The sequence below is a fragment of the Cetorhinus maximus genome, chromosome 28 (assembly GCF_964194155.1).
Source record: "Cetorhinus maximus chromosome 28, sCetMax3.hap1.1, whole genome shotgun sequence".
Classification (NCBI taxonomy): Eukaryota; Metazoa; Chordata; class Chondrichthyes; order Lamniformes; family Cetorhinidae; genus Cetorhinus; species Cetorhinus maximus.
This window is the reverse complement of record NC_135906.1, coordinates 4993987-5018353: the sequence shown is the minus strand read 5'-3', so window position 1 is coordinate 5018353 and position 24367 is coordinate 4993987. Positions and strand designations below refer to the sequence as shown.

Below are 24367 nucleotides of genomic sequence, written 5' to 3'. Positions count from 1 at the left end.
AGCCTTATCCTAGGAAAGTGAAAAATACCTATACTGTCACAAAGTGATGAACTTGAACTGCAAAACACCACGCTTACCTGAGCTTGTGTCACAGTTTTTGCTGTCTATCTCAGCCAGTATTCTCAGTCGTCCATCCTGGCTTCTTGCTCTCTCTGCAGCTTTCAGATGCCTCCCCTTGGCCGGCCTCAGTGCTCGGTGATAGATCAGCGCTCGGTATTATTTCTGTCCTCAGTGGTAACTGCTAGGGGAGAAAGGCTTGACTTTTTCAATCACCTTTTACCTCAGTAAAATCCAAGTAGAACCTAAAGTGGCAATGCTTCTCCCTCTCAGCACCCAACATGTCTTGCCTTTTCTTCAGGTTGGATTTGAGGAAGCACTACAGTTGCTGCCTGGCTGCCATTTCAAGTACAGAGACAAGGGGCAGCCCCATGACCCCTCCCCCGACTCCTGCACAATATGCAAATGTAGCACATTGTCTGAGTGCAATTTGGGAGCTGAAGACGGTTTCACAGTGGGATACAAGATATGAGGAGAGGTTTCCTCACAGACACACCGCCACATAAGCCCCTTTAAATTTGCGCGGCTGTGCAAAAAGTTTAATGGGCCCGCACACTTAAACAAATCGGTCACGCACTGTAATGACTCGCCTCATTCAGTTCAACAGAAATTAGGATCATGTTTTTAACCTGTGCCCTAGTTTTAAAATATTTTGTGTTCCATATTTACTTTCTCAATTTGTTATTAATTTACTTTACATTGCTTTATATTCTATTTTGTCTTGGACATGCATCACGGTTCGTTCAATCTCACTGGTTAAGAAAATTAAAATATTTAGTTTGATCAGGGTCTTACACTTGTCAAGAGGAGCCCTTTCAAATACTGGCCTGCTTTTGGAGGCCTGAAGTCACTGGAGCTGCACAAGTCAAGACGACTGAAGGCCTGATTCGCTGTGTAATATACTTTGCAGCATCTTGTTGCACTAGCAGGCAGGAAGGAGTTTTCAGCAATGCAGTTTAAAGGCTTGATACACTAAGTACACTTTCATTTCAGGTTTGTCATTTCAGGACGCTGCGTGTTTTTTTGCTCTGTTTTCTGACTCTGAAATTCTAATTCAGACTGTGGAGAAGAGCTGTTGTTGCTGCTGTTGGTTTTCTTTGTAACTGTTGTCGTTTTTTTGTGGAAAAATATACCTTATCCATAAAATATCTGAAAGAACATTACAAAACATTTCAAAATGGCCATCGCAAAAAGTGCAATCATATTCCAGTTTTTCAAATAGATCATGTCGCACCCTGCGACGCTTCAATACGATCAATGAACATTACAGACATTTCAACATGCTCATTACAGGCAGTCAGACAGTGCAATAGTATTCAAGTTATCTACATAGATCATGTTGCACTCTGAGGTGCTTCAATACAATTGTGATAAATGTAATATTCACTGCATACATTCAATGTGAGTCTTTCAGGCCGAGGGGTCTATACCTTTCCCAGTCCCTCGGTGCACTATGGCTGAAAGGTCTTAGACAGCGACCGTTCCCCACTGCGCATTTGTGGCGGCTGCCCCAAGCTTTAGTGCGTCCCTCAGCACGTAGTCCTCGGCCTTGGAATGTGCCAGCCAGTCTGCAACACTCTGCTGGGGACAACTCATTGCACTGGAAGACCAACAAGTTTCGGGCAGACCAAAGAGCGTCTTTCACCGAGTAGATGATCCTCCACCTGCTTGTCTCGATGTGCGTCCCTGTCCCTGGGATCAACACGTAGAGCACAGAGACCTGTGTCACAGAACTGCTTGGGATGAACCGCGACAAAAACCACGGCAACTCTCTGCAGACCTTCTTTGCAAACGCACATTCCACAAAGAGGTGAACAACGGTCTCGTCCCCACGACAGCCACCTCGAGGTCAACATGCAGAGAGGGTGAGACTTCAGGAAGGATCTGACGGGGAGGGCATTTCTCACCACCAGCCAAGCTACGTCTTGGTGCTTGTTGGAAAGTTCTGGAGACGAGGCATTCTGCCAAACGACTTTGACAGTCTGCTCGGGGAAACATCGCACAGGATCCACCATCTCCTTTCCCCGCAGGGCCTATAGGACGTTACGTGCCGACCACTGCCTGATGGACTTGGGGTCAAAGGTGTTTTTCTGCATAAAGTTTTCCACCAGGGACAGGTGGTACGGCACGGTCCAACTACTTGGAGCGTTCCGCGGCAGCGTGGCCACACCCATCCTTCGCTAAACCGGGGACAGGTAGAACCTCAGCATGTAGTGACACCTGGTGTTTGCGTACCGAGGGTCTACGCACAGCTTGATACAGCCGCACACAAAGGTGGCCATCAGTGTGAGGGCGATGTTGGGCACGTTTATTCCCCCTTTATCTAGAGGCTTATACAGCGCGTCCCTGCGGACACGATCCATTTTCGACCTCCAGATAAAGCGGAAGATGGCTCGGGTGATCGCCGTCGCGCAGCAGTCTGGAATGGGCCAGACCTGCGCCATGTACAGCAACAGCGAGAGTGCCTCACACCTGATGACCAGGTTCTTACCCGCAACGGAGAGGAAGCGTCGCTCCCAGATTCCCAGTTTCCTTTTCACCATAGACACTGGATCCTTCCAGTTTCTAACGCATACCCCGGTCCCTCTGAACCATATCCCCAGCACCTTCAGGCCGTCAGCACTGACGGTGAAGGGGACAAAGGATCGGTCAGCCCAGTTCCCAAAGAACACGGCCTCGCTCTTCCCACGATTTACCTTGGCTCCCGAGTCCAGTTCGAACTGGTCGCAGATGTGGATCAGTCTGCACACCGACAGCGGATCAGAACAGAAGACGGCGACATCGTCCATGTACAGGGAGGCTTTGATCTGAGTGCCTCCACTGCCTGGGATCGTAACTCCTCTAATGCCCGGATCCTTCCTGATGGACTCAGCAAAGAACAGGCGAGAGAGGACAGCCCTGCCTGACTCCAGATTTAATTGGAAAGCTATCTGATTCCCACCCATTGATTGAGACTGCGCTACTGATGTTAGTGTAGAGTAGGATCCAACTGGATCCAATTGCGAATTCCCTCCCCAAACCCCATTTTGAGAGCACATCCACCATGTAGGTGTGCGATATTCTGTCAAAGGCTTTCTCCTAATCCAGGCTGATGAGGCAGGTGTCCACACCCCTGTCCTGCACATAGGCAATCGTATCCCTGAGCAGCGCCAGGCTGTCAGAGATCTTCCTGCCCGGCACAGTGCAGGTCTGGTCAGGGTGTATCACCAATTCCAGAGCGGATTTGACCCGATTGGCGATGACCTTGGACAGAATCTTATAGTCCACATTCAACAGTGAAATGGGTCGCCAATTTCTAATTTCCTCCCTTTCTTCCTTGTGCTTGTACATGAGGGTGATGATGCCTTTCCTCATGGATTCTGACATACTGCCGGCCAGGAACATACTCTCGTACACCCCTAGCAGGTCTGGGCCCATCCAGTCCCACAGAGCCCAATACAACTCCGCCGGCAAGCCGTCGCTTCTGGGGAGATTTACTCTTCTCGAAGGACTCAAGGGCCTAAGTCAGTTCGTCAGGAGTTCGCGGTTTGTCCAGCCTCTCCCGTGTACTGTCGCCTAAGACCTCCGTGATAGAGGACAAGGAGGACTGGGAGGCCGTGCTGTCCGTCGGCTTCACGTCATAAAATCCGGCATAAAAGGATTTGCTGATCCTCAAAATGTCGGACTGCGCTGACTTTACTGATCTGTCTTCTTCATTCAGGCTGCTGAACACAGAGCTCTCTCTCTGTTCCTTTTGGAAGAAGAAACGTGAGCACGTCTCATCCTGCTCCACGGAGCGGACTCTGGAACGGAAGATGTTCTTGGAGGCAAAGTGCGAGGCTTGCTGGCTCTTCACCTCTTGGAGTTCTTCCTTGACATCGACCCCCACCGACTGCAGCCGGAGCAGATTCTGCATGTTTTTCTGGAGTCGGGACATTTCCCTCTCTTCCTTTCTAGCTTTCTGGATGCTTTTGAGGATGAAAAACCTCTTGGTGTTTCCCTTGATCGCTTCCCACCAGTGTGTCAGGGACTCAAAGAGGGGTTTCATGGTTCTCCAACCTTCATAAGCCCTCTTGAGCTCCTCAATGTTCTCTGGGGTCAGCAGTTGCACGAATAGCTTCCATGCCCCCCTGCCCACCCTCAGGTCCTTCTCCAAGTGGCAGTCCGCCAGTAGGATGCAGTGGTCAGAGAAGAACACCGGCTTGACCTCGGTGGATCTGACTGTGAATGCACGGGACACAAAGAGGAAGTCTATCCTGGAACGAATGGACCCGTCTGGCCGCGACCAGGTGTATCTACGCTGCGCTCCGTCTGCAGGGTTGCTGAAGACGTCGTGCAGCTTGGCATCCTTAACTGTTTCCATCAGGGATCTGGACGTAGCGTCCAATCTGCTTCCGGCCCTGCCGGATCGTCCAGCCGCATCGATGATGCAGTTGAAGTCCCCGCCCAGAATGACCGGCCTGGAGGTCGCCAGCAGCAGTGGGAGCTGCTGAAAAACCTCCAGCCGCTCAGCTCCTTGTGACGGGCCATACACGTTAATTAACCGGAGTGGAGCGTTCTTGTACATTACGTCTGCTACGAGGAGTCGCCCGCCCACCACCTCCTTGACCTCGGAGACGGTGAAGTTGCCTCCCCGCAGCAGAATACCCAGGCCGGAGGAACGAGAGTCGTTTCCGCCCGACCAGATCGATGGCCCGTGGGACCACCACCGTGACCATTGCCTGTAGGAGCTGAACTGGATAACCTCACTTATCCACGTTAAACTCCATCTGCCAAATTTTGGCCCATTCACCTAACCTGTCCATATCCATTTGTAAATTTCTCATTTCTTCACTGCAACTTACTTTCCCACCTATTTTGGTGTCATCTGCAAATTTAGCTATGGTACCTTCTACTCCTGAATCCAAGTAAATAGTTGGGGCCCAAGGACCGAACCCTGTGGCACCCCACTAGTTACAGCTTGCCATCCACAAAAGACCCATTTATCCTGACTCTCTGCTTTCTGTTGGTTAGCCAAAGCTCTATCCAAGCAAATATATTACCCTTAGCTGCGTGTGATCTTATCTTGTGTATTAATCTTTTGTGCGGCACCTTATCAAATGCCTTCTGGAAGTCCAGACATACTACATCTACAGGATCGCCATTATCCACTTTGCTTGTCACATCTTCAAAGAACTCTAGCGATTTAGTCAAACACGATTTAGTCTTCATAAAGCCATGCTGACTCTGATGGATTGCATTTTGACTTGCATTTTAGGAGGGTAGTGAAGGCATTGGAGAGAGTGCAGAAGAGGTTTACGAGTTTGGTTCCAGGGGCGAGGAAGTTGAGTTATGAAGTAAGATTGGAGAAGTTGGGACTGTATTCCTTGGGGAAAAGAAGTCTGAGAGGAGACTTGATAGAGGTATTGAAAATCATGAGGTATCTGGAGAGAGTAGATAGGGAGAAACTGCTTGCACCGATGAAAGGATCGAGAAGGAGCGGGCACAGGTTTAAAGTAACTAGCAGAAGAAGCAAAAGTGATAGGAGCAGCGAGTGGTCAGGGTCTGGAATGCACCACCTGATAGCGTGGCGGAGGCAGGTTCAATTGAAGAGGGAATGAGATGATTATTTGAAAAGAAAGCATGTGCTGGGTTACGTGGAGAAGGCAGGAGAATGGCACGAAGTGAAATGTTCATTGGGAGAGCTGGTGCAGTCACGACGGGCGGAATGGGCTCCTTGTGCAGTGTAAGGATTGTGTGAACGTGGATGTAGACGTTTCCGAGTAGCTGTGTAAAGTGTGTGAGCTTTGAGGTGTGAGTTTTGACTGTTGCTGTATCAGCAGCAGCAGCAGCGGGCGGGAGCGGCAGCAGAGAGCTGGTTGAAAATGTTGTGAGGCGAAAGGTGCAGCTGAGAGAGTGTTTGAGAGGTGTATTTGCAAGTGAAAGATGTTTTTGTATGAGTGAGGTAGAGTGTTTGTGGGATGAGAGTGGTGTCTGTGAGCGTTGGGTGAGCGTGCGTGTTTTTTGTGTGTAGATGGTGCGGGTGAGTGAGAAAGAAAGAAAGTTGGGTTTTGAAAAGTAAAGAAAGCAGATGTTTGTAAGAAAACTATTTTTAGCATTGAAAATCCCCTGGAAAGGGGTGGTGCACCATTCCCAGAGATACTGCAATACCGGGTCGATGCGTGGAGTGGACGGAGCAAGCCCCTATTCCATCTCCCTGTTCCAAAAATCAATTTAATATATGGTCCCCAGATAAGGGACGTATCAGATATTAAACTGATAAGAACAGATTTTTTTTTTTTTTGTAAAAATATACTTTATTCATAAAATATCTTCAATCACATTCCAAACCATTTCAAGAACAACATTACAAGGGTACAATCCAGGTTAAACTTTTACAAAATGTATCACCAGGTGCATCAGTACAAACAATATTACAATCATTTACAGCCTTTCATTTTGATCTGTACAGCCCGAGGGGCTCTAAACAGTTCCCAGTCTCTCGGTGCGCTGTGGTAGAAAGGTCTTAGACAGCGACCCTTCCCCATTGCGACTCTGCGGCAGCTGCCCCAAGCTTTAGTACGTCCCTCAGCACGTAGTCCTGGACTTTGGATTGTGCCAGTCCGCAACAATCGGTCGCGGACAACTCTTTGTGCTGGAAGACCAACAAGTTTCGGGCAGACCAAAGCGCCTCTTTCACCGAGTTGATGATCCTCCAGCTGCAGTTGATGTTTGTCTCGGTGTGTGTCCCTGGGAACAGCCCGTAGAGCACAGAGTCCTGTGTCACAGAACTGCTCGGGATGAACCTCGACAGCAACCACTGCATCTCTCTCCAGACTTTCTTTGCAAAGGCACAATCCACAAGGAGGTGAACAACGGTCTCTTCCCCACCACAGCCACCTCGAGGGCAACGTGCAGAGGGGGTGAGACTCCTGGCGTGTAGGAAGGATCTGACGGGGAGGGCCTTTCTCACCACCAGCCAAGCTACGTCTTGGTGCTTGTTGGAAAGTTCTGGCGATGAGGCATTCTGCCAAATGACTTTGACAGTCTGCTCGGGGAACCATCCCACAGGGTCCACCCTCTCCTTATCCCTCAGGGCCTCTAGGACGTTACGTGCTGACCACTGCCTGATGGACTTGTGGTCAAAGGTGTTTTTCTGCATAAATTTTTCCACCAGGGACAGGTGGTACGGCACGGTCCAACTACTTGGAGCGTTCCGCGGCAGCGTGGCCAGACCCATCCTTCGCAACACCGGGGACAGGTAGAACCTCAGCACGTAGTGACACTTGGTGTTTGCGTACTGAGGGTCTACGCACCGCTTGATGCAGCCACACACAAAGGTGGCCATCAGTATGAGGGCGATGTTGGGCACGTTTTTTCCCCCTTTATCTAGAGGCTTGTACATCGCGTCCCTGCAGACACGATCCATTTTCGACCTCCAGATAAAGCGGAAGATGGCTCGAGTGATCGCCGTCGCGCAGGAGTCTGGAATGGGCCAGACCTGCGCCACGTACAGCAACAGCGAGAGTACCTCACACCTGATGACCAGGTTCTTACCCGCAATGGAGAGGGAGCGTCGCTCCCACATGCCCAGTTTCCTCTTCACCATAGCCACTCGCTCCTTCCAGTTTCTAACGCATGCCCCGGTCCCTCCGAACCATGTCCCCAGCACCTTCAGGCCGTCAGCCCTGACAGTGAAGGGGACAAAGGATCGGTCAGCCCAGTTCCCAAAGAACATGGCCTCGCTCTTCCCACGATTTACCTTGGCTCCCGAGGCCAGTTCGAACTGGTCGCAGATGTGCATCAGTCTGCGCACCGACAGCGGATCCGAGCAGAAGACGGCGACGTCGTCCATGTACAGGGAGGCTTTTACCTGAGTGCCTCCACTGCCTGGGATCGTCACTCCTCTTATGCCCGGATCCTTCCTGATGGACTCGGCAAAGGGTTCTATGCAACACACGAAAAGGACAGGCGAGAGAGGACAGCCCTGCCTGACTCCAGATTTAATCGGAAAGCTATCTGTTTCCCACCCATTGATTGATACTGCGCTACTGATGTTAGTGTAGAGCAGTTGGATCCAATTTCGAATTCCCTCCCCAAAGCCCATTTTGGAGAGCACATCCCCCATGTAGGTGTGCGATATTCTGTCAAAGGCCTTCTCCTGATCCAAGCTGATGAGGCAGGTGTCCACACCCGTCATGCACATGATGGGGAGGGCCTTTGTCACTATCAGCCAAGCTACATCCTAATGCTAATTTGAAAGTTTTGGTGATGAGGCATTCTTCCAAATTACTTTGACAGTCAGCTCAGGAAACCACCCGACAGCATTCACTATCTCCTTTTCCCGCAGGACCACATTACAATATGTGCAGCCCACTGCCTGATGGACTTGTGGTCAACAGGTTTTTCTGCATAAACTGTTCCACAAGGGATAGGTGATACAGCAGGTTCCAACTGAATGGAGCGTTCTCTGGTAACATAGCCATATCCATTCTTCCCAACACCGGGAAGAGGTAGAATCTCAGCACGGAGTGACACTTGGGCCTGGATTCTTGGGCCTGAGCATTGGGGCGTCTTAGGTCACTGTGCTAATGACATCATTGCTGCATCACTACCCAGCAGCCAAACTCAATGTACATTGCTCAACATGGGCTGCTGTGTTTAACCGACTTCAGTTTCAGGAAAATGTAACAGGAGCACATTTCACTCTGTGCTATTGGACAGTGGTTTAATAGTTGGAAAAGATCAGTGGTGCTCACCAGGGTTCACACCTGAAGAATTGTCAACCTTTGTGTTGCTGCACAGCACAATCAGATAAAGCATTTCTTACCTTCCGTCACTTCCTGTTCCTTCAGCTGTAGCCTAACCAGTGTATCATAACGGTTTGGCATAACTTCCTTCCCTTTGGACTCCACGCCTCAATTTATAAAGCCGAGGATCCTTATTTGTGTTTACATGAATTCTTGCTGCAACAAACGGAGCTTTGGCGAGATCATACCCAGAGTATTGTGTACCATTGTTTTGGTCTCCTCACCAAATGAAGGATATATTTTCCATAGTAGGGATGCAACAATGGTTCAGTAAAGATTGAATGGAGTGGCCAATATTTTCTGGAGTTTAGAAGAATGAGCCGTGGTCTTGGGTTCGCTAAGGCTGTGCTGAGGAAAGTGGAGGGAAGGAGAGTACAGCACAAAGGATAGGAAGGCTGGCACAGGCAAAAGAAACTGCAGCCAACAGGGTGAAGCGGGGTACAGGTGCTGTCACCCTATTTTCTAACGTGGACAACTGCCTTAGTGTGGTTGTGCCTGCAGTTGCACAGAAATCCAACAGGGGGCAGTGTCTGGCCTAGCTGCACAGGAGAAAAATTGCAAGGCCCTGAGCTGAACTTCAGCGCAAATACCCACATGTAAATGGCACATTGAAGGTGAGAAAAGCAACTCTTAATGAGGAGCAGTTTCAGAAGAAATGTAAAGCATGGTCAGGCAGCTGTAAAAACATTGTTCTGTTGACTGTTACGTCTGCTCATCGTAAACAGGGGAGTTGCACCATTCTGCTATACCCTGCAAGACCAGGTTAAAGCATGTAGTGGACATCGGCATGTTTTAAAAGTTTTTGTCGCATCAGAATTGTTTAATTTAATAAGAAACTTACTGATGTGTCCCAATGAAACAATTAAGTGGTTCAGTATAATTTTTTTTCTGCCATTTTAAATCAGCTTACTCAGCGACAACTGGTCACCCAGATTACAAATTCTCATTTTATTACAATAAACCAGTTTCAGATATATCACTGAAACATTATCTGTCACCTACCATTCAAATGCATCAAGGAATACAGAGAAAATAAAGTTACTTTTTATTATTCTGCCTTGTTGCGTTGGTTCAGGGAGATTTTGCATTCATGATTTTCCAAATGAATTGGTGGCCAGAAGCCTAACCTAACCTGCACAATTTCAAGTGTTCTTCCCGTGCAATTTCCCGATTGTACCCAAAGTGAAATTATCTCAGCTCGTTTCTGTGATGTAAACTGCTGCATTGTTGAGTGAGATGGAAACAATGGAAAGAAGCATTGAAGAAATTAAAGACATTAGCAAAACAAAGAACATGTGGATAGGTCAGACATGCAAGGAAGTGAGAAGTGAGACACATTGAAAACAAAGACACCCTGCAGATCAGGTCTGACATTCAAACGGAAAATTGCAGACAACTCATGATTTGATCAGAGAGTAAATGCAAAATACTGCTGATGGATGCTGGATGCAGATAGAAATCTGAAACAAGAACAAAAAATGCTGGAAAAGCTCAGCAGGTCCAGCAGCATCTGTGGAGAGAGAAACACAGCTAACATTTCGAGTCCCTTTGACCCTTTGTTTGGAGAGTACTGTGTTCTGACAAAGAGCCTCATCCCAACAGCTACACAGCTCCCCACACCCCAATAAAAAGCCTGTTTCCAGATTGTGTGTGAAAAGCTTGTGGAGCTGGGCTGCCCACTGCTCATAGATTTAAAGAGATAGTCCATTAAAATAACCAAAAGTAATTTGACTTCCATTAGTAGACCTCTAAACTGCTGTTTTTCTGTGGGAAGAGGGTTGTGTGAGATCTAGTATCACCCCAGAGAATTGAGCAGATATTCCAGCTAACATCATAACTGGATGCAAAATATTCCATGGCACTATTCAAGAAAGAGTGGCCGAATTCTCCCTGGTCTCCTGGCCAATATTTCTCCTTCAACCAACATTACTGAAAACATTATTTGTCATGATGTCATTTCTGTATGTGGGACTTTGCTGTGAGTAAATTAACTGACACATTTCCAGCATCACAACAGATATCAGCACTTCAAAAATATTTAATTGATTGAAGTATTTTGCACCATCCAGTAGCGAGCAGGAATAGAAATGATTGCCTCTTGGTTGAGAAACACAGCAGAAACTGAACCATTAGAATGAAAAACATAAAAGTTCCCACAAGGAAAACCAATCAGATAATGTCACAGAATCACAGAATTGTTAGGGTTCAGAAGGAGACCATTTGGCCCATCATATTTACACCAGCTCTCCGAATGAGCATTATGACTTAGCACCATTCTCCTCCCTTTTCCCCTTACCCTTGCACATTGTTTCTATTCAAATAATCATCTAGTGATAATCCTCTTGAATGCCTCGATTGAACCTGCCTCCACCACACTTCCAGGCAGTGCATTCCATACTCGAACCACTCGCTGTGTGAAAAAGATTTTTCTCACATCACGTTTGCTTCTTTTGTAAATCACTTTAAACCTGTGCTCTCTCGGTCTCGATCCTTTTCAGAGCGGGAACAGATTCTTCCTATCTACTCTATCCAGCCCCCTCATGATTTTGAACACCTCTATCAAATCTCCTCTTAGCCTTCTCTTCTCCAAGGAGAACAGTCCCAACGTTTCCAATCTATCTTCGTAATTGAAGTTTCTTACCCCGGAGACATATTTGTAAACCTCTTCTGCACTCTCTCCAATGTGTTCACATCCGTTCTATAGTGTGGTGCCCAGAGCTGGACACAATACTCCAGCTGAGGGCTAAATAGCATCTTATATGAGCTCAGCATAACCTCTCCACTCTTGTACTCTATGCTCCTCTTAATAAAGCCCAGGATACTGCATGCTTTACTAACTGCTCGCACCACTGTCCTGCCACCTTCAATGACCTATGCACATAAACACCCCGATCCCTCTGCTCCGCCACGTCCTTAAGAATTGTACCCCTTATTTTATATTGTCTCTCCATGTTCTTTGTACCAAAGTGCATCCCCTCACACTTCTCCGCATTGAGCTTCATCTGCCACCTATCTGCCCACTCTACCAACTTGTCTATGTTCTTTTGAAGTTCTATACTGTCCTCCTCACAGTTTACAATGCTCTGTAATAGATCAGTGCTCTGTACTCTTTTTGTAGTGGCTGCTAAAGGAGAAACATTTGACTCTTTATATCTGAGTAAATTCCAAGTAGAACCTGAAATGCTGCAGTTTTGTCCACTCCCAACCTAGCCTGTACCTGCTGGCACAAATCTTGTATTCAGCTCCTGCTGATCTGAGGTACAGATAAAGGCCTGGAGTGAGAGCAGCCACTGCTGGGAAAATCCTTTGAGCTGGAGCTGGTCAAGCTGCTGTGCACATCCTGTTAAAGAAACATCACCAAAATGCAAAGACCTTTCACAGGAACAAGGATGGTTTGAGGCTTTTCCATACACAGTACACATGAAGGCTACAAAAGGTGTAGTCAGCTAGTCCTTAACATGCAGGTCTAATAATGACACTGGAACCAATTTTTAATGAGTGAGGTAGTTCCAGAATGGAAAGTCTTTAAACTCTACAAGGTTCAGCTGCAGGACCGCAGTGATGCTCGTTATTACTTTATTATTTTGCAATGCCGTTCAAGTGGAAATTTCAAATCAATAGAACTGATCTTTTTGTGCTCAGTCCCAACCATCACCTTCTCCATAAAACACGACCACATCCCACCTCAGCCGCTCTAGAAGAAATACTTCCATATAAATAGTTGCATTTGTGGGTTGACGTGTATTAGATCCCCTGCTTTTTGAGGTATATCTAATAATTTGGATGTAAATGTAGGGGGAATGATCAAGAAGTTTGAAGATTAGTAGAAGCAGAAACACTCATTTAAAAGCGTGTCTGGATATGCACCTTAAAATGCCGGAACCTGCAGGGTTACAGACTAAATGCTGGAAAGTGGGATTAGGCTGGGTGGCTCGTTTTTCAGCCCGAGCAGACACAATGGGCCAAGTGGCCGCTTTGTGCCATAAACTTTCTATGATTCTATTCTGTGTGGAGATGATAATATCCAGCTGCAGATCACTGCTGGCTGGATGACAGGAAACATTGAAAGTGTTTGCTTGGGTTAGACATGCCGTGTCTTTCAATGTACAGTAATCCCTCTGCACTAATTGCTCTCTGGGCTGAAAGCTCTTACTTTACCACTGACAGTGAAAAAGGAGGATGGAAAGGGAAAGTGTTGGGTACCGGTTTATACTCTTGGCTGTCTTTTACTATTAAATCATTCCAAGATATCAGGGCCTATTATAACTCCACCGTTTAATTGCCACCTGTCAATCTAAGACCACGAGTTTTTATACTGACAAAGAGCTTCTCAAAATGCTTTGTTCACTCCCACAATCCTATATTTTGGAGAGGTTCGATCATATTCTTTGCAATGTTTACGTATCGAATAATATAGCAACCTATGAGTATGAAAATGGGCTTATGGAAAAATTTATCTGGAATCTACTGGATTGGCTTTCATCTAGGGTGAAACTAAAAATCAATTCCAACAGCAGTTTAAGAGCTGTTTACTGTAAGGGTGAAACCCTTTTGCATTACTATCAAGTATTGGTACTTGGGATTGAACACATTCACGTCATTAGTTAATGTAAATTGCAAAATATGAAATCATTCATATGTCAAGAGAACCTGAAACTTTTCTAGGAGATCCCCTCCTGCCTCAGTTGGTAATGGTTTGATTGTTTGATCAGTGCTCAGCTAGCCTGAAACCAGTATTAGTGCAGCAGGAAGGATGCTGCAGAGAAACAGAGCAGAAATATACAGCCAACATACCTGTCAGTTTTCAGCACCAGTTTAAAGTTACTGCATTAGAAGTGCTCCAATGAATTAAGAAAGTCACAACAGTATTGTTTTCAGAGATGAATTCAAATAACTCTTGCGTTAATTCAGTGTTGCCTGTTATTTTGGACCCTCCCAATCCCGATATCTTCGTGCTGTAATTGCTCCTGTTAAAATATTACTGCACTGCTGTTAACCCAGCATCTTCCCAGCTGTGTTTCTCTCGCAGCCGGTCATGTGACAGTCCGGACACTACAGCACCTGCATTGTGGTTTGAACCATCGTGCAATTTCCTTTAATGATCCTTTTCTTGAAAGTTTTGGAGGGGATGCAAGAAAAATCAAAGTCTGGAATCCAACTCCAGACAATTTCAGCAACAGCAAAATTCCAGTTACTCAACCCCCAGACAGACACAAAAGCAAGCTGTGCTTAATTGTCTGTCTTTTTACGCAATTAATGTCTTAATTAATTAATTGCTTAATAACTTCAAGTGCTTTTGAAAACATTAATTGTTAATTGTAGCTGAGTCAGTATGTAATAGCAGGCTCCATAAAAGGTGCAAGTTATGAATTCACATTGCCAGCTCTGAGCTTCCATACAAAAGGTGCACATGCTGGGAACTGAAACTTGTGGGTCAGTTGACATCAAGGTATCTCTGTCTATTACACCCTATAGGACCTATAGGTACGTGTATCAACAATTCTCCCCCATAGACACTATTTGGTCATTTAAGCTTCATGCCGACAGTGTGAATCTGCAAGTTGATTTGCTGCCTGCATCTTCTAAAATGCTCATCTCTGTCCCGGAAAGAAAACCTCCCCGCCAAATTAAAATCGGTGTGAAAGTGCAAAGCTTCAGTCAACATTCTGGTAGTTCTCATTTCACCTCTGGACACGATGAGCAAAATCCAGATCTCTCATGTGATAATTGTACAAAAAAAGTCTGCGAAGTAAAACTTGGAGCTGCCACCTTCAGGCAAGTCCCTTCCTCCCAAAGGATATAATAAAGTCTGTAAATTGTTGAATTAACAATAAAAACAGTTAAGCTTTAATCTGATTCCACTCTTCCCAGACATTACTTTCAGCAGGTTCACCCACTCAACCAGCTCATTCCCCTTTGCATTTGAAGCTCTCCATCTGCAAGAGGTGCTGTGATTGGAAGAAGGAGCGGAGCTTGTAACAGCAGATTCACAGAATCTGCCTGGAATTTGTTCCAGGGTCATTATTAGACGTAATCACACAAATTGAAAAAAAGAGTGTTCTTCAAATGCAAGGATTCTGAGTCATTGATAATAATCAAAATGTTTATCAGTATCAGTCACTAATGGCCAGCGACTTCAGACTGGAGAACAAGGGAAATTGCACGCGTGCTATACTTTTGAGTATTACCATCATCCTCTAATGATATTGGTTTATTTAACACACAAAAATTATCAGGGCTGATGCTGACCAAATGGATTATGCAGCAGGTATGTGCCTATGGCCAAGTGTTGCTTAAGCAGCGAGGGTAATATCATGGACTTGGATGCCTCTGGATGAACTTTAGCATATTCAGCGCCATCCAAACAGCAAAATTAGCACTGAGCAGAGGATCAGTCAAGTGTAGCTTACTTTGCAAAGTAAAGCAAAAGTAGTAATCCTGGCAGTAGCAAGCTTGTGAAGTGTGCACAAGAGGTGCACAATACGTATGCTGAGGTGAAACCCCAGGGCAGAAAGTCGCTGGAAATGCTAGAAATCACACAGCAGAAACTGGCCACTAAACATTCTGCCAAGAGTCACTGCTTAGAAGGCCCATGTTACAGCTCCATATCTTACTGTTAAAGAAAAGGGAAAACCAAACCAGAGTAGTGCTCTTTAAAAATTTGGGCTTTTTTTGAGTTTCCAAGGTCATATTCCAGTGTTTGTTTTTAAACTTAATCCTGTATTACACGAACAAACTGCATTAAACACTGGGAAGTTAAAATGATGTTAAAATTGGTGGTGGCACAGCACCCATTTCACCTCCATCTCCACTTCCAATATTCCATCTGACCAGTATCAGCATCTGCCCACCACATCACTTGTGTCCTAATTACCAGAGCTCAGGACTCGCCCTAGCCCATGTTTCCTTTCTTTAAAACAAAAATGAACTCATCACTGCCCTGCCAAATGCAAGTGTTGTAAATGTGATGCACCCATTCAGAACACTTAACATCTAGGTCATGCACTTGTTCAGACTTTACACAGCTCCAGGATTTTAGGGCAAATTGATGCCTGCCTGATCTACTCTAAGGAAGCATTTCACTAAATGAACATTGCCATATGAAGCTTCAGATGACAACTGTAGTTGATGCTGCAACAAATTGTACAGACAGACAATCTTGATTGTCCCAGTTCACAATAGCATTGCCTGCAAGCCTTGCTGAGTAACACACCATCCTGCTTTGGAGTCATCATGGAATGTAACAATGCAAAGGGAGGCCATTTGACCCTCGAGTCTGTGTGAACCCCTTGAGTCACGCGAGGGGACTGCTCTCTCCCCATTCTTCTGTACATTCCACCCCTTCTAGCCCTGCTCACAAAAGGGTGCGCTTCCTGAGGAATTTGAAGGAGGATGGCAAATCCATTTGCTCTGAAAAATTTTCATTCATTCTCAAGCTCACTCAGGAAAAAAAAAGGTACACAAGGTTGATCCTGCAACTGAGAAATTGCTGCATTCAGCTAAGGCTGCAGATTCAAGAATAACATTTCTGCCACCAGGGGTGTAAAGTTGTCACCTTTGTAGAGCAGCTGGGGAAAAGAGAGCACGTTGCCAGATTGTATGCTGAGGCCGTTTACGAAGGCTTCCTGGGAAAAGAAAGAGCCAGGCTATGGAAAACACACCCACAACGCCAAGAAATTTAGTGCTGAGCACAGCATAAGAAAGTGAGACTTAGTGCCAGTTAGCATGGTATGAGTGGGAGGTCTGACTGAGATCAATACTCTGGATATGGAAAGAGCTCTGCAGAGCAGGCCAAAGTCTCAAGAGGGAGGAAGGTGATGTATGAACTGCTTTCTCAAGCACTCAGTCACAGTATAAGGTCAAAGAGACTGCACACAGTTAATATTGAAATAAGGCAAACACATAGCACCTCGACAGGGGCTTGTGAAGGGAACACCATCAGATCATACACAGCTGGGATGATAGACAGGGAAAGCCTAGGATATGGACAGAGTATCTAATATCATTGGTTACAGCACTGGAGGACATTCTACCCATCAGATCAGTGCTGGATCTCTGAAGGAGCACGTTGTCCTATCGAGCTTAAGCTACACTTGTCCACAAACATTCATTCCCTCAACCATCAACACACAGTAGCAACGTGTACCATCTACAAGATGCATTGCAGGAATTCGCCAAGGCTCCTTCGACAGCACCTTCCAAACCCACGACTACTACCATCTTGAAGGACAAGGGCAGCAGATACATGAGAAAACCACCACGTAGAAGTTCCCTTCCAAACCACTCACTATCCTGGCTTGGAAATATATTGCTATTCCTTCACCATAGCTGGGTCAAAATCCTGGAACTCCCTTCCTAACAGCACTATGGGTACACCTTCACCACATGGACTGCAGTGGTTCAAGAAGGTAGCTCACCACCACCACCACCTCCTCCTCCTCCTCCTTCAGGGATGGGCAATAAATGCTGGCCCAGCCAGCGAAGCCCACATCCCATAAATGAATTTTTTAAAAAATGACCTTGTCAATGGAATATCCTGCCCATCCAATGGTATAAAAATTGTTGCAAAAAAATAAATAAATAAAAATAAAAGTGCTTAGCCAAGCAGCCTGGGTCAACTACTAGAAGGAAAGATCAGGGGGTTGACAACTCGCTGTTAATTTCTTGTAACATGTTTGCAACTACCGGCATTATTGCTAATGGGTGTAGGGAATTCTGTGACACCAGTCAGGAGTGTGATGAAATGCTCTCCACTTGGCTGGACGAGTGCAGCTCCAACAACACAAGAAGCTCAACACCTTCTACAACAAGGTAAACTGCGTTCTACCGAGCACTTCAAATGAAGCAGCTCAGGCCTTTTTTTGGCATGATGAATTTGTACTGCATGCGGTAGGTTTCAAATATCCCCATATTCACAAACTAAAGATACTGCAGAGCCTCTACAGGTTAGTGTAGGCAGCAAAAGTGGCCCCTTTAAAATCCCAAAGAATCTGTAAATGACCAATCCTGTTGTAGAGGCACACACAATTTGTCACTGGCACACCTCAGGTAACATTTGGAGCACTCATCTGGAGGTCAGAGCCATGGCAGAGGAGCTAAACTTAGGTCAACCACAAGCCATCCATTGAAATGATTTTGTTTTGAAGATGAGATCAAGAGAAATTTGGAAGGAACACATCATAATTTCCAGCATCCTTCACATTGACCGAAACCTCATGTGTTGTCACGCACAATGTATATTCTGGGTGTAAAAGTCCTTTGGAGGTGCTTTTCTATTTGAGAATGAAACACAACATTGATGGCATTAGTTACGTAGCCTGGACCATAAGTAAGCCAGTGACCTCGTGAGACTGAATGGCCACATCTTGCTACCACTTTGCTGAGGTGACAAATGTGACCAGTTTCCCTGCTCTCCTGTCCCACAGACTCAGGCATTACAGAGATGTCCCAGAGGCCCCCCCATTTCAGAGTCTGTGCTATAAACGTACTTTGGTCAACACCTTCAAACTGGACAGGTGATAAGCTGCTGGTCTTCATGCAGTAGGTGGCAGAGATGACATATACCCCCTATGTTGAGGTATACAATTCTAATGCACATCTCACCAAGGCCCTTGTGATTTTGTTACCTGTACATTGCATTCTATGCAGGGTAGGGCACGGTGTTGGGACATGTTCACGTCCTATGCTGCCCCTTCTCTTTTGTTGCCCCTCCTTCACCATAAAAAAGGCTTTACAACGATTTGCAATGGCTCTTCTGAAGAAACCATTCATGCACCAAGAGCTGGATGTTTGTTTACAAAGTCTGGAAATTGATTTTTGACACCCTTAAGGGCCATGATTGTAGGTGCCCTGCCAGTGTTGACAGCCAAAATACTAATGGTTTGGAAATCAAGTTGAGCATCTCTGGAAACTGTACCCAAATTGTTTTCACTTCCTAATAAGAGTAGAATATTGGCACCAATTCATTTTAGCTCAATGCAATAGACTGCATTCTTTTAAACAATCCAGAAATCAGATGATGTAATAAAGACATGTACCTTTTTATTATTTAATACCCTCCAGACTTCCCCCAGCTTCTTACTCCCCAACACGTGTCCACTGTACTATCAGAAATCCCCCAAAAGCAAAAGATGTTGAGAGGGGTGCTTTGTTTGCCTATTCAAGTTGACGTTCAGAAAATATAGGGAGATCAATTACACGACAAGGACAGATGAACACTCATTGCTGTCAGTGACAGTCTGCTGAGGGAAAGGGGTCCCACATTTGCTTAAATGAATACAAGAACCACTAAAATCAAATCAAGATTTTAAAGAGAAAATACTTGCATACTCTGATGAAACTTACTACCACAGAGTAGTAGAACAGATTGCAAACATTTAAGGGGAGCCTGAGGGGAATAGAGAAATACAGGCAGGTGGAAACAGTTCAGAGTGGGAGGGAACTCCTGAGGAGTTTAAAATCAGTGAACAGTTTTGCCAAAGGGCCTCCATTTTAGTGTTGACTCTTTACAATAAGTGACAGCACTTAAACAATTCAGCAGTTTGGGGCATCCTTTTATGGGGAGAGCCTGCACAAAAACACAAGCTGTTGATGTTTACACAACTTCTCACCAATGTCCAGAGCATCAGGAAAATATAAATACTCTCTGGAAATGATCAGCAGCTTCTTGAATCAGGGAACTAATTAAATGCTAAATTAATGAGGATTAATGTGATGAATTCTTGCACCAATGCAGATTCCCATTGATTCTTCAGTGTCTAAAATCATACATTAAAAAAGGCAGCTATTCGACCATTGAGGCTGTGCTGGCTCTTTAAAAGATCCAATTGATCCCATTCCTCTGCTCTCCCCCCAACCCCAGCCATTGTTCCAATTCAAGCTGATGTCCAATTCCTTTAGGGAAATCATTGCATGGGCTTCCAGCATCTTTCCAGGCAGTACATTCTCCACAATGTCTGACCGCATTGGCCTTGTTTTGTTGCAGCCACATTTGCTTCATCCGGATGGAAAGAGAAGAAAAAGCCTGAATGTCACAAGAAGCTTTGGAAAGAGCGGAGAGAGCCGGACATCGAGTGTTAATGTCAGTGGCCGAGCCCGAGCTCTCCACACAGCCTCATCGGACTAAAGCCCATTCGGCCCGTTTTTCCCTCCCTGAGAGTTTCCCCCCAATGAGAGTTCCCAAAGACATAAATTCCCAAACCCTGCCCGCTGGAGAGACAGGGGCTCCGGCGGCGCCTTAAATACCCATTGTCACGTGATGCCGCTCCGGGGCCCTCTCGCGAGGTTTGAGCCGGGTCACGCGGCCGTTGCCGGGGATCGGGAGGCGGCGGTTGGTTTTGGCGGTAAACTGAATGGCGCGCGCGGCGATCGAGAATCAAACGGGAGAGAAAAGGACCGAGGGCAAAATATAGAAATAGCGGCGGAGCGGAGAGAACTCGGGGGGGTGGGGGGGGCGGGCAGAGAGCTGGGGGGGAGAGAGAGGGCTGGGGGGAGCGGAGAGAGAGAGAGCTGGGAGGGAGAGAGAGCTGGGGGGGAGGGTGAAAGCTGGAGAGGAGGGGAGCTGGGGGTGGGGAGAGCTGGAGGGGGAGGAGGGGAGCTCGGGGGGGCGTGGCGAAGTGCTGGGGGGGGGTACAGCTGGAGGGGGAGGAGGGGAGCTGGGGGGGAGGAGGGGAGCTCGGGGGGGGGTGGCGAAGTGCTGGGGGGGAGGAGGGAGCGGGGGAGGGGAGAGCTCGGGGAGAGGAGGAGGGGAGGGGAGTTCGGAGGGGGAGCTCAGGGGGTAGGGGGAGGAGGAGAGCTCGGGGGGGGAAGGGGAGCTCGGAGGGGGAGAGAGAGCTCTGCGGGGGGAGGAGAGAGAGTGAGCTCGGGGGGAAGGGGGCGGGGGGGTGGAGAGCTCGGGGGGTTGTGGGAAGAGGGGAGCTTGTTGGGGGGTGTGGGAGGAGGGGAGCTCGGGTGGAGGGGAGGGGATCTTGGGTGGGGCGGGGGGAAGGGGAGCTCGGGGGGGGTGTGGTTGGCGGGGGGGGAGAGAGAGCTCGGGGTGGGGGGGGAGGAGAACTCTGGGGGGTGGAGTGGGAGAGAGAGCGCAGGGGGCTGGGAAGGGGAGCTCGGGGTTGGGGGAAGAGAGCTCGGAGGGGAAGACGGGGGGTGGTGGTGGGGGGGAGAGAGAACTCCGGGGCGGGAGACTGGGGGGTGGGGGAGGGGGGGGAGCAAGTCGGTGGGCGGCGGCGGCGGGGAGGGGGCTGGAGTCACAAGCTATTGGGGAATGAAAGGAAAACCGTCATTAGGAAAATTAGAGTTTGTGGGAGCTGGAAAAAGGCTGGGTGGGCGGAAAGAAACGAGTGGAGGAAAATCCGGCTCCAGCTCAGTGTTCAGAAGCTCATCTTGGGGTCAAGATTTCTTGTCAATAAAGGAGCTCAGATTTCGACAGATGCCAGGGATGGAAACAGTGGTCAGGAAACGGAGTTTCTCCCATGACCCAGGACAGTGGCTCCAACAGGGGGACAAACATCGATGGATGTCCCGCTCATTGTTTCTCTGATCACCATCAGAAAGATCCATTATTATTAGTCGGATCTGCAAGGCTTTCGGACAAAGTAAAATCCCATCGATTTGAACAAAATGTCGACGGCCAGTGGATTAATTTAAAAATGAGGAAGTTAGTGGGAAGGTAAGAAGTCAGCCACATCTATTTTGCTGGGTGGTAGCTGTTGAGCGGGTTCCACGAGAAGCCTGTTAAAGTGGACGGTACGAATAAGCATGTCCGGAGAAAGAGGTCAGCCAAGGCCATTCTCCACTGTCAGCAGCACATTGCATAAAGCAGTTTATCTGTAAAGTGATAGAAGGGAAGAAATAGTTCCAATTTATATCAACCTTACTATAAAGCATTTTGTCCAAATGTGATATGCGATGACACAAAGGCCAACAATTCAAGTATGAACACCGAGCCTGAGGATATCATTGATCCTTTCAGCTTTTCTCTCACTGCCGAGTGACGCAGATTGAAATATATTCATGGGCTGAATCTTCCCCCCATCAGGGGGGGGAGTTGTGCAGGGGCCGGCGTGAACCCAATTGACGCCCCCAATCGAGGGCGAGTTGCCATTTTATGTGGGTGGGCCAATTAAGGCCCGGGCAGCGTGATGCTCGCTCGCAATCGCTGAGAGCTACCTGTGTGGTGGGGGGGGGGATTCCCTGAGCCATTCCCTGAGTGGGTGGGGGGACATTCCCCTTGATCTCTCAAGTGCTCTTCCGTATCATTGATTAGCCTTTTAAACACCGCCTGTAACACGTAATGCTGATTCCTCACCTTTCGTAAGTCACCTTCAAACTTTGTCAGACTTTCAGGAAGGTGGGGAATTGGGGCCTGCTTAGGTTCCTCATAGTGTTCCAGGGTATGGTGGAGTGTGTCGGAGGCGTTGACTGAGACCTGACCCCTTTGTTGGACGTACATTATTCACGCGTGTCCGATACTAACTGGGAGCCGGGGTTCCCTTGTATCCTGAGCGGGTGTGATGGTTTCCTCTGTGGGTAATTTCTAATATACAACCCTCCGTTCGGTTGTAGCCGCATTTGTCCAGCACCCCCCCCGTTCCAACTGGATGGGAGCAAATTGTGAGGCTACCTTTCCTCCTGCACCCACTCAGTGATTCCCCGTGTATGCCCTCATTCTTGCGTATGGCATGCATATCTATAGGGGTAGTACCGGAGGGAGTCATTGTCTCGGATTAACCTAATGTTCTCCACTTGGTACTGAGGGTGTGGGCCCGTGTCTGCTGTGACTGAGGGGATTGCCCATACCTATCACGTTCATTTGGTTTGAGGTGCACTTCTGAATCACCGCATACACCCTGGTCACTCCTTTCAATGTACATGCGTCGATGACGCCTGGGTTCTTGGCCATCCCCCACAACCGGGCACTGTTGATCCAGCCCGGTACCTCCCCTCTTTGGATCTGGCCCAGATTGTGTCTTAATTGCCCGATCATCCACTGGCCGTAAGCTGGCTTTTTTGGGTGCTGCCCTCTTGTCGTTCCTCCCTTTCTGTTAATTGGCTGGTGGCTTTAGCATGGGTCTCTATAACGTGTACGCTTTCCAATACAGATGCCACACTCTTGCCCCCTAGGGCCGCTGCCGTTTCACCACCCCTCGCTACTCTTATGAGCAAGCTGCCTCATGATGCCTTTAAGATTCGTGACCTCGGAGTTGATTCCTTGAATGTCGAGAGAGTTTACCAGGGAAGTCCCTGTGTTCACCCCTGTCAGTACATTGTTAACTAACTGTCGCGGAAATCGGAGTGAACACTCAGACCCAGGAGGTTTGTCTCGGAAGCCTTTATTAATCGTGATATCACGGAGAGCCCAGTAGCATACAAGGTAGCTAGCTGACACTCTGAGGAAGCATCAGAGCACACACATATTTATTGTAGAGGTTGTACATATCAAAAAGCTTGAAGGTGATAAGACTGTCTAACTTTCATTGATCAATTACATTGAGAATCATTGTCACACAATTAGTCTATTCTAAGTTTATGACTATACAGGATATTAGGGGAAGCTCACGTAGTAATAAAAAGTGAGACAGAGAATAGATAACCATGCTTGACCTTATCTTTAGTGCTAGGGCGTGTACACTCTAGAGAACAGATGACCATTGCTTGATCCTGTCTCCTTGTGTTGGGGGCAGCCATCCCAGCCCCGTCTTAATGACTCCAGGAAGCCTGCCCATGACACTCCCCTTTCCCCCCTCCTGCTCGATTAGCTGGCAGCTGCAGGTGTACCTGCTAGAACAAAAGAGGGAACTGTGCTGTAGTATTCCACGATGGTGCTAACGAGAGAGGGAACAGTGCTGTAGTATTCCACTATGGTGCTAACTGTTTAACCATTAGTTGACTTGTAGATGTATTTTATTCTTCCACACTAATTCTCTCTTCTGGCGGTGGAAAGCAGGATGTCCCCTGAATCTAGTGGCACCCGTGGCGTCGGCCGCCTGATTAATCACAGCCTTACTCAGTAATTTGTATAGTTTTCGTAGGGGTGCTTGGTTACTGCAATACTCAGGCAGTCGCATACCTGCCAGGTTCACAATTACCTGTACAATTTCATGTTTAAAATTATCATACAAGAGTTCACCGTCCGTATACAGTAGCAGTCCATTCTGTGGCCCAGGGGTCATGTCTGGGCAAGATAGTCTCTTTGGTGTCGTCGCGTCCTGTGATAGCGGGGTGGTGTCGGTCCGGGGATCCGCCGTTGCAGTCAACTCTCCGTGTTTGGCCCTCAAGATCCAATGCCAGGTATCTGTCATTCCCAAGTCCTCCTTGTGAAGGTAAATTGCGAAAAATCTCTCACACACTGTATCTGGACCTGTGCCCCCTTCGCACATTTCCAGGGTCCGTCCGAACCATCGCTGATCTGGAAGCATAGTGGGCCCTCATTTTTCCATCGGAGTTCCGTTCCCGAATGCGAGCTCTGCCCTAGGCTCTCACCATCGCTCATTCCAATGGATAGTTGCGTAAGCCCGGTGCCACACTTGAAGAGCATTGACCTTTCC

The 24367-nt window shown here is 47.4% G+C and overlaps 1 protein-coding gene and 1 pseudogene across 1 annotated transcript in view; both read right to left on the bottom strand.

The window, feature by feature from the left end:
- LOC144668732 (uncharacterized) overlaps positions 1–24367 on the bottom strand; it is a 434727-nt gene that overhangs the window by 146016 nt on the left and 264344 nt on the right. The window lies entirely within an intron of this gene.
- LOC144669071 (U2 spliceosomal RNA) lies at positions 6153–6329 on the bottom strand (annotated as a pseudogene).